Source organism: Lactuca saligna, chromosome 3 (assembly GCF_052625555.1).
Source record: "Lactuca saligna cultivar CGN05327 chromosome 3, ASM5262555v1, whole genome shotgun sequence".
Lineage (NCBI taxonomy): Eukaryota > Viridiplantae > Streptophyta > Magnoliopsida > Asterales > Asteraceae > Lactuca > Lactuca saligna.
In genome coordinates, this window is record NC_136419.1 from 165,754,639 (window position 1) to 165,769,351 (window position 14,713).

The following is a 14,713-nucleotide window of genomic DNA, read 5'->3' on the forward strand; positions in this document are numbered from 1 at the left end:
AAAATGCAAAAGTCAGTATCACACTAGAACAGAACAAAAGTATTAAGATTGTTCGATAGCACAATTGGGCTTAGAGACATATGGTCACCTTTGGGGGGATGTACCCTGATCAACTACGTTTTCCTGGGAGTGACTAGCATGTGCCTAAGCTTGGTTGTGGTGTTACAACAAGTCTAAAACTTACCAACACTACCACAATAACGTTAGCATAAGAATACTATAGGAGTATTCTGTACCTCTAAAATATACATGCGTGAGAACTAAAAAAAAAGGGTCGTTACTAGTGGAGTAATAGTTGCTAAATGGATACTTTCCGGTTACTTGTGACTAGGGCGTTATAGAATTAGAATCTGTGATCTTTGCTTTACTTCCCGTTCCTTGTTTGGTTGTGGATTTAGAGTTAGGGTCACTTATTCGACGGACTATCCTGCCCCGGTCACATGTAATTAGTATGCATTATTCAAGTATTGGTCTAACTCGTGACGATCATCTTATAAGTATTTTAGGTTAGTGCGCCTATTAATCTTCTTTTCCCCTTTTCTCGCATAGATATCATGGTTGGCTTCCACCTTCCTGGCGACCCGTACTACCCAAACCCGGGCAATGAAGGATGGCTCGACGAAGAGTTGGACGACGATCACCCAATCCCTCTGGATGACCACCGAGTAGAAGGCTTTTCGGATAACTCCGACTCCAAGCCAGAAGTTAATAACCTACCTCCCGGAGCTCCGAACCCCAACCCCTGTCTGGCATTTCATGGTCTAACTCCTATATGGGCCATAGCCTTGCACCGATGGAGCAAGGATCAGGGTCATCCCTTACCTTACAATGGAGACCGAAACTTCTACAACATTAGCGAAAGAGGGTCAGCGGATCGGGTTTTGCCCATCATGATCCGAAGGATTTCCAGGAATGTCGAGCTGGGTGAAGCTGCTATTGGTCGAGTTGTAGAAGTGGATGCGAACTCGAATCTCAACACGGTTCACATCCGCTAACTCGAAGAATCCATGGATAGGACAAAGAGGACCAACGAGGCTCTGCAGCATCAGCTGGCTGCATCCCGAGCCGAAGTTAGGGAACTCCAAGCACACCAAAGGACTCATGATCGACACCTTCAAGAAGTTATGCGTCAGCTAGCGGATCTGAGGATTCGCCCAACAAGTAACCGTCACCAGTAGAAGACGTCTAGTTACCCCACTCTTTTTTTTAAAGGACTAGCCTTTTCTCTCTATGTTCCGTAGATCTCTTGTCTGTAAACATTCATAGCTTAAAAGTACTCTAGTTAAACCTCTAAACTGCCAACATTTTCTCTATGTTTTGATGTAAGACCTACTGTTAGGTCAATTTTCATGAACTTGTGTTACATCATTAATACCAGTGTATAGGCAGTTAACTACTCTATTGCTATGACTCTCATTCTGATCTTGAATTATGTGATTTAATCCATGCAACACTCTATTCATCCTCGCAATAGACTCTTACTATTGTTATCATTTCTATGGTCTTCCAGTGAAAGATGCCTCCATGAAGGAGTTCAAGCAGGGGAAGACCAGCAACTCAAACCTCTCCTCCACCACCTCCTCCTCCGCAGTTCGACCCCGTGCTGTTCCAAACAGCGGTGACCGAGGCTGTGATAGCAGCCATGGCTGAAATGAACTCTGGGGACGCGAGCGGTGGTAACTCCAGGTTCGGTGAAGTCCATCAATGGGTGTAGGGATGCACTTATAAGGATTTCATGAACTGTAAACCTACCTTCTTTGATGGTACCGGAGGAATCCTAGCATTATCCCAATGGTTCGAAAGAACCGAAGCTGTGTTCGAAATGTGCTCTTGCCCCGAAGAGAACAAAATCAAGTTCGCTACTGCCACCCTCACCAACAGGGCCCTGACATGGTGGAACGACTATGTCAGTGCACTCTCCCTGGTCTCAGCCAATGCCATGGGCTGGGACACTTTAAAGGATCTTATGAGGAAGGAATACTGCCCTAGGGGCGAAAGCCAGAAACTTGAGGAGGAACTCTGGAACCTCAAGATGGTGGGGACCGACATAATAGCGTATATGGCCAGGTTCTGCGACTTGGCGGCTATGTGTCCCAATATGATCCCGTACGAAAGCAAGAAGATTGAACGGTACATCTGGGGTTTAGTTCCCCCGTATCAGGGAAATTTTCTAGCCTCACGCCCTATCACCTTCGACAGCGCCAAGGAATTGGCCCATAGTCTGATCAACCATGAAATTTCTTCCACTCCAGCAACAACAACCATCACAACCACTGCACCGCCCGATGCAGCTGACAGGAAGAGGAAACGTTGGGATAGGAAGAAAGGCAAGAAAACTCAAAACCTCATCCAAGGACCTACAAATCGTGGCGGTCCATGCTGCCACTACTCCAGCCGCTCCTGCACTGCCAAAGCCTTATAGTGGGAATCTGCCCAAATATCCAAAGTGCCCTTACCACCATAACGGCCCCTACCGTGAATTGCAGTGTTCCAACTACGGTCGGAAGGGCCATACAGCGCGATTTTGCAAAGCCCCTCCCAAACCTATTTCGCAAGTTCCCGGTTTGGGAGTGACCCCGACGTGTTACGGCTGTGGTGAAGCTGGTCACTTCAAGAAAAACTGTCTGAATGCTGCAAATGCTGGGGGAACCGGAAGAATACTCGCTATTGGTCACAATGAAGCAGTGGCGGATCCCACAGTAATCACGGGTACGTTTCTTCTCAACAACTCTTATGCCTGTGTCTTATTCGATAGTGGTGCCGAAAGAAGCTTCGTAAACCAAAACTTTAAACACTTACTCAAACAAACCCCTCAACCACTAAAAGAGATATTCGTCGTAGAAATGGCTAACGGGAAGACTGAAAGCTCTAACGAAATCTACGTAGGTTGTACCCTCACGTTAGACGATCACTCATTTCCAATCGATCTCATACCGGTCTCAATCAAGAGTTTCGATGTCATTGTTGGTATGGACTGGTTGAGTCTTTATCGTGTCGATATCTTATGTTTTGACCAAGCCATTCACTTAAATCTTCCGAATTGCGAAACTCTATTGATCTATGGAGATAAACCCGGTACGAGTCTTCGTATCATCTCCAGTATACATGCTCAGAAATACTTACGTAAGGAATACCGTGCCTTCCTTGCTCACGTCGTTGACACAATCCAGAAATCGAAGAACCCAAAAGACATCCCCGTCGTATGTGATTTCCCTGATGTCTTCCCAGAGGACCTTCCAGGTTTACCTCCCAAACGTCAGGTTGAGTTCAGAATCCACCTAGTTCCAGGAGCTACTCCAATAGCTAAGTCGCACTATCGTTTAGCTCCTGCCGAGATGCAGGAACTATCCGATCAACTTAACGAACTGCTCAGCAAGGGATTTATAAGACCAAGCTTCTCACCTTGGGGAGCTCCGGGCTTGTTCGTGAAGAAGAAGGACGGATCGTTCTGTATGTGCATCGATTATAGGGAACTCAACAAACTCACGGTTAAAAATCGCTACCCTCTCCCTCGTATCGACGATCTATTCGACCAACTACAAAGAGAGAGCTACTTCTCCAAGATTGATCTTAGGTCTGGGTATCACCAGTTACGAGTACTTGAGGAAGATGTTTCGAAGACAGCCTTCCGAACCTGTTACGGGCACTACGAGTTCGTGGGGATGCCCTTTGGACTGACGAACGCACCTGCAGTATAAATGGACTTGATGAATAGGGTGTGTCGTCCATACTTAGATCAGTTCGTCATCGTCTTTATTAATGATATACTCGTCTATTCTTGGAGCGAGCAAGAACATAGGGATCATTTACGACGAGTCCTAGAAACCCTACGGTCAGAGAAGTTATATGCGAAGTTCTCTAAGTGCGAATTTTGGATCCGAAGAGTCGAATTCCTAGGACACGTGGTTAGTGAAGACGGAATCCACGTTGATCCCTCCAAAATTAAAGCTATTAAGAATTGGTCAGCACCGAAGATGCCTATAGAAATTCGCCAATTTCTAGGCCTCGCTGGTTACTACCGCAGATTCATCCAAAACTTCTCTCGGATTGCGAAGCCTCTCACCATGTTGACACAGAAGGGTGTATCATTCGACTGGGAAGAGAAACAGGAGAAGGCATTCCAGACCCTGAAACAAGCCTTATGCACCGTACCAGTATTATCCCTACCCGAAGGAGTTGAAGATTTTGTTGTATACTGCGATGCATCGAATCAGGGGCTCGATTGTGTCTTGATGCAACGAGGTAAGGTCGTCGCCTATGCCTCAAGACAGCTAAAGACGCATGAGGTGAACTACACTACTCACGACCTCGAGTTAGGAGTCGTCGTCTTCGCACTAAAAATCTGGAGACACTACTTGTATGGGACGAAGAGCGTGGTGTACACTGATCACAAGAGCCTCCAACACATACTAAACCAGACGGAGCTCAACATGAGACAACGCCGATGGGTCGAACTACTTAACGATTACGATTGTGAAATTCGATATCACCCGGGAAAAGCCAACGTGGTAGCAGACGTCGTGAGTAGGAAAGAGCATTCTGGTCGAAGAACCAAATCGTTAACAATGACTATCCATTCGCATCTGTCCTCACAGATCAAGGAGGCTCAGCTTGAGGCCTTGAAACCTGAGAATGTGACGGGAGAATCCCTGCGCGGAATGGATAAGAGTTTGGAGGTCAAGGGTGACGGAGCATACTATCTCATGGATCGAATCTGGACTCCGCACCATGGAGGTTTCAAAGACCTGGTCATGAAGGAAGCACACAACATTCGATACTCAGTCCACCCAGGTTCAGATAAGATGTATCTAGATCTCAAAAAGCTATACTGGTGGCCTAACATGAAAGCAGAGATCGCTACCTTTTTGAGTAAGTGCCTTACTTGCGCGAAGGTCAAGGTCAAATATCAAAAGCCATCAGGACTCCTCCAACAACCAGAGATAACGGAATGGAAGTGGGAGCCGATCACAATGGACTTTATAACCAAACTGCCCAAGACAGCGGGTGGGTTAGATACCATTTGGTTCATCATTGACAGGTTGAGCAAGTCCGCATATTTCCTACCCATCAAGGAGACGGACAAGATGGAGAAGCTCACTAGAACATACCTTAAAGAAATAGTACGACTGCATGGCGTCCCCATATCTATTATCTCAAACAGAGATAGTAGGTTTACCTCAAGGTTTTGGCAATCACTACAAAAGGCACTAGGGACGAGGTTGGATATGAGTACAGCCTACCATCCGCAGACTGACGGACAAAGTGAGAGGACGATCCAAACTCTAGAAGATATGCTGCGAGCTTGCGTGATCGACTTCGGTAAATTGTGGGATACACACTTACCTCTTATGGAGTTTTCCTACAACAATAGTTATCATACGAGCATCAAGGCAACCCCATTCGAAGCCCTCTACGGATGGAAGTTCAGATGCCTCTGTGCTGGGCTGAGGTGGGTGATACTCAGTTAGCTAAAGGACGAGTTTATGACAGTGCTCTCACTGGTCTATAGATCATTCGAGAAATGACCGAGAAGATTGTACAGATTCGTGAACGATTAAAAGCCGCTAGGGATCGACAGAAAAGCTACGCCGAAAAACGAAGGAAACCCTTGGAATTCCAGGTGGGAGACTGAGTCCTTTTGAAAGTCTCGCCCTGGAAGGGCACGATACGCTTCGGAAAGCGTGGAAAGATGAACCCAAGGTACATAGGGCCTTTTGAGATTCTCGCTAGAATCGGCCCTGTAGCCTACAAACTCAACCTACCCCACGAGCTAAATAACATACATCCTACCTTCCATGTCTCAAACTTGAAGAAATGCCTGTCCGACGAGACTGTCGTGATTCCCCTCGACGAGATCGAAGTCAATGAGAGCCTCAACTTCGTGGAAGAGCCTGAGAAGATTATGGATTGGGAAATAAAACGAACGAAGCAAAGCCGCACCCCAAATGTGAAAGTTCGGTGGAACGCCAAGTGGGGACTGGAATTTACTTGGGAGCGCGAAGATCAAATGAAACTCAAATATCCCCATCTCTTCGCTTAGTAGTATTTTAATTCTTATCTGTATGAATTCTAAATTTTGGGACGAAATTCCCCTAACAGGGGGATGATGTGACAACCCAAACTTATTGCCGTTACATAATCTCGTCTTCACTAATGGAATTCGTCGTTATATAGATTATTTTCCGTAATGTTTGGAGTCGTCAATAAATAAATGTCTATTTCTTGATATTATCATAAGTAATTATAACTTGTAAGTGTTAACCCCGTTTAACTAAATAGAGTTATATTACTTTTCAACCACTTCACCCGGGTAAAAAGTTTTAACCCCGTTAAACTTTATCATCGGGTAGCCGTGTACCGGGTGCAATACCCGAGACATATATAAAGCAAATGAACACCACTTTAAACCCTTTTACCACTAATTCACTCTCTCTCACTACTTTCTCTCTCTAGACCCGAACTTGACTCCAAAACCGCGAATTCCGACTTCCAAACGTAAGGGTTTCTTCCCTATCTTATTCTAAACATATTCCATTGCATTTAAAGGTCAAAAACCATAAGATTTAGTGGATTAAAGGGAGTTTACGGCCTAGGAAGCCCCTTTGGCCGTAAACACCTAAAACTTGGCCAAATGTCCCATTTTCCCTTCCTTTAAGCTTGGATATTAATTAAAGAATTAGCCTAGATGAGTTTGGACATGAAAACACAAGTTTTTAGGACCTAAAAGGGAGTTTACGGCCCAAACTTGTGCTTAGGCCGTAAACACCAAATTTCCATGCTAATTTGCGCCAAAAACTCATCTAAGGCATGTGGGAATTAAGTTATGACCCTAGGAAATGCTTAAGGCCATTAAGCAACACATTTTAGAGCCAACAGAGGAGTTTACGGCCAAGGCTATTCTTGGGCCGTAAACTACCCAAATTCCATGCCAAAAGGTCCCAAAAACCCACCTAAGGCCTCCTAGAATTTAACTAAGATTTAAGGGAGTGATTAGGACCAATTAACAATCCATTTTGAGGGACACAATGGAGTTTACAGCCCAAGCTCAAGCTAGGACCGTAAACTCCCTCAAACACCACCAAATGAAGGTTTTAACCATCCAAATTGGTCCTATGCATTTGCTAGAAAATGAGGGAAATGAAATAAGGCCTTAACATGCACATTTGGAGGAGGACATGAGTTTACGGCCAATCCTAAGGGGCTTACGGCCGTAAACTCCCAAGGAGTGGCCTTTGGGCCGTAAATTCCAAGGGAGTGAACTCTTGGACTCCCCCGTAAACCCCTCTTGGCCTTGTACCACTCCCGGGAACCCCTTCTAAGCCATAAAACCCCGAATTGATGCTAGAATGCCTAAATACTTTAATGAAAAGCACAAAATGATTAATTTCTTGTAAAATACATATTGCATATGACATTAGGGTCCTAAAAGGTGTACAAGTTGTTATTTGGTACAAAACGCTCAACCGACACTTTCACCCGATTCACCCGATTTACGCGATTTCAGGTGAGTTCATACCCCTTTAATGAACCTTTCAATCGTTTTTACATGTTTTAGGGGGGGGATACAATTCAATTATACATGTTTATGGAATTTAATCGCATGTGAATTCACTATCCGTAGTTCAAATCACATGTGATTTACCACTATGTTTTATAAAAGGATTTTCGTTTTCAAAACTGTTTTGGATAAATAAACTATTTTCTAAATGTTCCTTTTTGACAAGATTTTTATTAAATAAATTCCTTATAAAATGTAACCATACTAATATATTTATATAAATAAGACTTGAAAGACTTAAGACCGATAGCTCGCCTTATTTCCTGTTCTTGTTTGATTGTGGGCTTAGGGTAGTTGTTATCCGTCCGACTGTCGTTGATTTCTTAGTTATATATCATATATATTAGTTTCGGATACGAGTATTTTCAAATCATTCAATGTTTAAACCACTAAATTGACAAGAACCATACACACTAAGTTAACCATAATAGGTGTAGTTAAGGCCACTATTGCTCACTATAGCTACTACTTTACACCCTATAATACACCCTAATACAAGAGAAAGCACTAATCAGGAGATAACACACTAACTCACTACGAGATACTCTACTCGCTACGCACTACGCCCAGAGTTTTCCGATAGGAAGACGATGCTATATGTATAGATCTATACGGGGCAGACGCTATTACATCCCGACTGTTAACTTCAGTCCGAGCCGTACAGGTCCAGGGATGCCAGTACTTCACTACACTGTGCATGACCGGGAAGGTCATGGGGTCTTCTATTACTCACACTATTGGTGACATACAAGAAATACATTATAACCGCACTAAAATACTAAACTAAAGGTTAAGTTAATATCCCGAAGTAATCAAGTATCTAACACTAAAGGAAGTTTGTACCACTATTATTGACCTCAGGCATAACCTACCATATTGCATTACTTATTGGAGATTCACTATTATACTTTTACTATAAATGGTTTTCAAAGATGAAAATTACACATTTCTTAAAGGTTTTCACTAATAATGTATTTCTGGAAAATATAGGATTTTCTAAGTTTTTCTACTACTTATGACTGTAAATTGCAGCTTTTCATACCATCGGTTCTAATGCTTTTTATACAAAAACGCACACTAAACTCTTATGAACTCACCAGCTTTATGATGATACTCGTTTTCAAAATAACTTGTATCCTCAGGTCAAAGATAGACAGGTACAGGTGCAACATTTTGGAGAAGGTGGAGCATACAAGATCCATCTCTTATTTTTGTATTACTTTTGGTGTTTGTTGAACATTACAAAAACACGCTTGTAATTAAATTCACTATGTAAATGCAATGGTTGTATGTTTCTTGTTTTTACTATTATGCAATTGTGATGATACTGTACATGACGTCCTCCACCCCGAAACGCATTCCGGCGTTATCGGTTTTGGGGTGTGACATTATAGGAGTGACGAAGGTTTTGTCGGGATCCTGGAACACATGAGCTTGCACTTTTGGAGCTGCACCCGAAGCGGGAGCAGGGGCCAATGTTAAGGATCCTATCTCCTAACAGTTTCCTGAGGATCTTGTATTGTCAAAGTTTAGGATCTTGGGCTGCAAGATCGAGGGTGATGCTTGTTAGGGTTTGTGGATCTTCACCCTCATTCTCTCCATTGACTTAAGTATTGTCCTGTTGTCCTCCTACTATTGAGTGACTTGTCATTACCATCTCTTCATCATAGCAAAGAGCTCGTTATTGGAAATTAGTACATGAGGATCCTGAAACCCTTGTGTAGTGACTGGAAAGGTGTTTTTCTTCGGTGCCTCAGAAGCCTTATTGGGAGCTCTACCTGGAGGTGGTGGAAGGTTTTTAGAGGAAATGGATGGAATGGAGGAATAGGATAAGGTTTGTTGGGTAGACATGATTTTTGAATGATTGTGAAACCATAACCCGAAGGTGGGCGCCAAATTATTTTGGTTGAAAATTGATCAGGTGTAATTCAACCAAATTGTATGAGAGGTTGTGATGTTAGGATAATTCAAGTGTAGAATGATAATCAAAGTGATACAACTGAGTTACAAGGAAATCCCTTGATTCTTTATAGGATCTTCGACATAAAACCTTGGAAGGTGATAATGATACGTGCCTTGTTACTTTTTATTGATTTTAATATGAGATTACAAAGATGATGACGATAATACAAGTACACGTGTAATAGTAGAGCTAATTGTATGTGTAGTATGCGATTTATATGTGTTATTTATAGCCTAAGCTAATCAATAAGAAGTCAGATATTTATAGGATCCTCCTTGAACAAGTATTTACATGTTGATTGAATTACTATTTTGGGTCTTATGCTTGGTTGAAGTCATTCTCCATTGAGAATAAGTCTTGTGTTGACTAATTCTGCACGTATGAGAAAGAAGAAAGAGGAATATTACCACTATAAGCATTAGGAAATATTAGTGATAATAATCAGGATCCTATGATATTTTTGAGAATCCTAAATATGATTCTAGGATCCTACCCCTAACAGTTTATTGTATAGGTGAACGGTAGAGTTAGAAGATGGAGATGTGATCTGTCGTGGGTCAAAGAAACCAATTTCGGTCTACTAGGTTATGTATCCTAGTATATAGGATTATGCTATGCTGATTATATGCTAGACTGGTAGATCTATATGATTCCCTGTACTTGTTGGTTATATGTTTATCAGTTACATATGTCGACGTAGTACGGGTGGGTTAAGGTTGTACTACTTTGTGTTGTTGGCCAACAAACCCGGTGGCAATCCAACCAGGATGTTGTGGGCCAGAGTAGAAATGCAATCGGTAGATTGTGGGCTAGTGGAAATCAATTGGGAGATTGTGGGCCAAAATGGCAACACAACTGAGAGGTTGTGGGCCAGGTTAATCCAGTCAGGAGGTAGTGGACCCAGCATGCAATATGTATATTTGTTTGGTTGTGTGTGGTGCTTTCGGGGAACTCACTAAGATTTGGCTTACAATTTAAGTAATATGTTTCAGGTACTTCAGATGATCGGGGGAAAGCGAAGCCTTGATCATGAATATCCTTTAGATATTATGAGATTTTATTTTACGATACTCTGATTTATTAATTTGATATTAGGAAACTATGTTTTGTAAATAATTTATTGTTTTGGTTTGGTTTTGAAAAAAAACAAAATGTTTTACCTTGATGTTGGGATGTTACAACACAAGATCACCTGGTCAATTGGATCTTCCTTAAGATGTTCAAGGTAGCCTTCAAATTCTCTAGTGGGATAGGCTCACCTAGCCATTCGCTAAATGTGGATAGTACACGTTTTCGAAGAGGATAATACATAGACCTTAGAATCTATTATATGGTGTTCTAACAAACTATTTACTTTATAAAATTTTTGGAATTATGTTTTTTGCAACAAATATATATTGAATATATATGTTTCCAACCAAGCAAGTAGATTAAATGCTTTCAATAGACTAAGGATGTAATGGTTAATCCTTATCTAAAAGGTATGGTGTTATTGAGCTTATAATAGACAATAAACTTAAACACTCTAGCATCTATTAATTGCATTTATGTAGACTATCCTGAATGGTTTATTAGTATGAAGTTTCTACTAATCCCACTAATTGTCATTCCAGAAGACAACTGCTTCGAAAGTTCGTTTTCTTTGTGGGAGCAATATGGAGCATTAAGAGCTAAAGAACCATAAGCTAAACTAATCATAGTTTTAAACTCGGAAATTTTCAACTGTTGTTGATGTTGGATTAATGTCTAAGTCCATAACTATAATTGGCGAGACTTGACCCGACCCGGCATGGTCCATTTGGGTTGCATGGCATCATGCATTTGGATAAACTATAATGAGAGAAATAACACTTAAGGTTTGTTAATATATTATAAGTTCTAATATATTAATGGTTATTTAATTAGTATTTATCACGAATTAATTTGGAATTAATTAAGTGATCAAAAGGAGACTAATTAAATATATGGGTTGATTGTGTAAATCATTCATTCATATATATATATATATATATATATATATATATATATATATATATATATATATGTGGGCTTGTGATCCAAGATTCCTTATGTTATACTAAGTCCATGGGGTGACCCATAGATACTCCATGGAGGCTAAAATCCATGGAGCATAAGGAATGGGTAAAGTTATGAGTTACATGGTGTAACCCTAATAGCCACCATATAAAAGAATCCCATGGCTCAAGAAATCGGTCACTATGTGTGAGTGATAGGGCTAGCTGGTTTCATGAAGTGTGTATGTTCTCTCAATCTATTCCAAGTGTATTTGGTGTTGCGTGAACCATTTGAGGTGTCACACTTGGGGCACTAGGAACTCAAGCTTCATGAAGACTTTCTACATCAAAGAGGTATGTAATTCTAACTTGATATATTCATATGAATCATGTTATTATGCTAGTTAGGATGAATACCTTGGAAAGTTCATATTTGCATGTATAATAGAGAAAACATAGATCCAAGGTATTTAGGGTTGCATGTACACTTAGGAGTGTTAGAATGCTTAAAACCCAACAGTGATATCAGAGCCTAGGCTTGTTTTCAATTACACTTGATACAAATTGTTGAAAAATGCTGAAAAAAACAATTTTTCTAGCATTCTGGGCACTGGACTTGCCGAGTCCACTGATGAACTCGCCCAGTCCATGAATAAAATCATCCTACTCGTCGAGTAGGTTGATACACTCGACGAGTAGGAGCCCCAGACAGCATATTTTCGAGTTTTTTTGGCTAGAAATGGACTAGGAACATTACCGTGAGCTGTTTTTGAACTTATAAACTTGTTTTTGATGTGGTAATGTTCATGCTAATCCAATTTCAAAGATAATTGTCAATAGATTCTTGTTTTGTATTAGTTTAGTGATTAGGCTAATTACATGAAAAAGTTTGATTTGAATTATCTTGTTCTTATGAGTTGCTTAGATTAATAGAAAAGTTAATTGATTATGTGTTTTCAATCCATTTTAATATAAGAGTTGATTCTAAAATGTGTTTTTGTAACTTGTCCTAAAATTATATGAAAAGTCACATTTAAGTTTCATAAAACTCATAAAAGTTGGCAATGGTTACAAAAAATAAAGAGTCTTGTCCTCAAGTTATGGAGGTTCAAGAGTCACTTCATTAAGTAATATAATGCGTAACATTAATTAATTCTATAAGTTACAAAATAAAGAAAAGGTACATTCTTTTATTAGTTTAAAGTCTTCCATAACTTGTCCTCAAGTTATGGAACTTGAAGAGTCTTTTATTTAAAACTACTTTAAACACATAAGTTATGGAATTAATTAGTTTTGAATAGTTTCAAAACTTGCCCTCAAGTTTTGGAATTTGAAAAGTTTTCACTTATGAATACTTTAATTCCAAGTCAGCCCTTAGAATTTTAAAAGTTAAAATTCAACCCTTATACTTTATAATATTATAAGTTAATAATATTTAAATATATGTATAAGAGTAAAGTCAGTATTACCGTTAGTAGACCTCATTCACGAAGCCGGTCTATAAGGGGGGTATAAGGTCACTGCCTATAAAATGGCAGTTTAATGGGTGTCCACTCTCACCCATCGCTTCCTTAACTGGTGGAGGGTCGTTAGCCGAATGGGTAGGACAAGGACTATAATTCTCCTTTCATTAAAAGTATTAATGATAAATCTTAAGTAACTAAACCTTTTATAAATACTCAATCTTAGTTACTTAGCAAATAGTGAATAAGGTGTTAATCCAGGAAATTACACTTTGCACTTTCTTTAAGTCGGTTAGTGGAGCGTGTGTGGTTAACCGGCACACTAACCTGGACTTAACAAGGTAGGCAAAGGGTAACTTAATATTTATCATAGTATCGATGGAGCGTGTGTGGTTAACCGGCACATCGATTAAGGGGTAAATATTAAGGGTACCCAGTATATTTGCATGGTTACTTCACACCTTGTTTTGTGATCCTCGGCATCCCAGTCACAAAACCTGAAGGGCACACTCGAGATTGAAACATGCCATTAAAAAGTTCAATGAATCTCAAAACATCTAGGAGTTTCAAATCCAATTAAAACCTAATATTACATTTCGTTTATCTTGGTGGAAATTGGTGTATCGTCATTCACCTACCTTCAAATATTTTATAGCTTAGATTACGGCATCCCTCTTCCAAGTTATAAAAGTATTGTGTTGGGTGTTATATTAATGACTTTAAATCAACTATCTTGAATATCTTCCAAAAAGATGTCTGGTTTAGACATTTATGATCTTCCCAAATCTCTTGAAACAAGCTTTCCTAAATGAAGATGATGTCCCATGGAAATCATACTTCTTTCACATCCTCCAACTATTCTCCCTAACCCACAAGTTCTTGAAAAGTTTAAGGTCACTCAAGCCCTATTGGCAAATAAAGGTCAATGTCTGGTAACATCTTGGAGATGTAGTCACATATTGACAAGCCGGGAGACTTGGGTGTCAAAGTCTTGAGAAAGTTGGTGGTTCAATCACTTTCTAAGTCACATAGTGAGTTACTTTGGGACTCCTATGAAATAGACTATGAAAAGACCCTTAATGATCTTATCTATTTGCTAAGATCAACTTCCAAAACTTTATGGACATTGATAATAATGACATTGGATATCCAGTAAATCTCTCTCTTCCCAATGGAATGGAATCAGCCATAGTCAACCCGGTTAACCAAATGGTAAAGAGAAAGGCTAAGTCTGTGATAGTGCCATGTTCCATTACCAAAGCACCCATATGTTAAATTGCCAAAGGAAGGGGCATTGGTGGCGAAGCTTCCAATTTACCTAAGGGTGTTAAAGTTAATAAGTTTGACTCTACTTCAGGTAAAGTCCACTATTTAACTCTGCTAAGTTTCTACTATGAGATTCTTGATACATGATGTGACTGGGTTACATGGTGATGTTTTAAGAATCAAAGAAAAGTGAAAAAACTTAAAGAAAGAATATGTTGAATCTGATCGCGTAGATGGATTTCTATCGCATAGTTTGAAGATCGGATTCTTGAGCTACTTCTTAGGAGTTATGAGATATTGCTTAGGAATAGATAACAACAAGTTTTTATATGGATTGTAAGGATAAGTTTTTCCGCAAAGTTTTAAAAATAAAAGGAAATTTTTTATTTTTATTTATTTTATGTATCCTTACAATGGCGTTTGTGAAAAGATTGTTGCTTATATGATT